Below are 691 nucleotides of genomic sequence, written 5' to 3' on the forward strand. Positions count from 1 at the left end.
TGACTCACCGAGAAATGCAGCACCGACACGTCAGCGGGGATGGGAAGGGAGAGGGAAGGCTGCCAGCTGGAGCGCGCGCGCGAACTGAGCGGCGGCTACGGCTGCCGTACCTCCATGGCGAGGATCAGCCCGAAGCCCGGCAGGGAACAGGAGCAAGGTTCATTTTCACCGACACACCCAAAACCTGTCCGCAACACGCGTCGTGCGGTCGAGTCAGATGTCGTGCGTGTTGCGTGTTGCGTATTGCGTGTTGCGTGTTGCGTGTTGCGTGTTGCGTGTTGCGTGTTGCGTGTTGCGTGTTGCGTGTTGCGTGTTGCGTGTTGCGTGTTGCGTGTCGGGGGCAGGGGGCACAGCGCGTACGAGTAGGAGGAGGGTGGCGAGGGATAGGCGACGGTTGAGGAGCGCCAGGATCGCGGCGTACATGAAGAACATCGCCCAGCAGTCATTGAACAAACTGCGCAGCCCCCCCCCAAAATCGCCCTCGTCAACGACGCCACAAACACGACACACGACACAACACACGACGTCGAGCGAGTACCGGAGGCCAAAGATCGAATGAATTCGCTTCGAGAGGCAAAGCAGCACCACGGCCCACACGGGAGTCTACAAGAGCAGATTGAGCACACGACACACACGGCACACACATGACACACACGACACACACACACACACACACACACAACACGGCGTC

This window comes from Acanthamoeba castellanii (assembly GCF_000313135.1).
Source record: "Acanthamoeba castellanii str. Neff unplaced genomic scaffold scf7180000084456, whole genome shotgun sequence".
NCBI lineage: Eukaryota > Discosea > Longamoebia > Acanthamoebidae > Acanthamoeba > Acanthamoeba castellanii.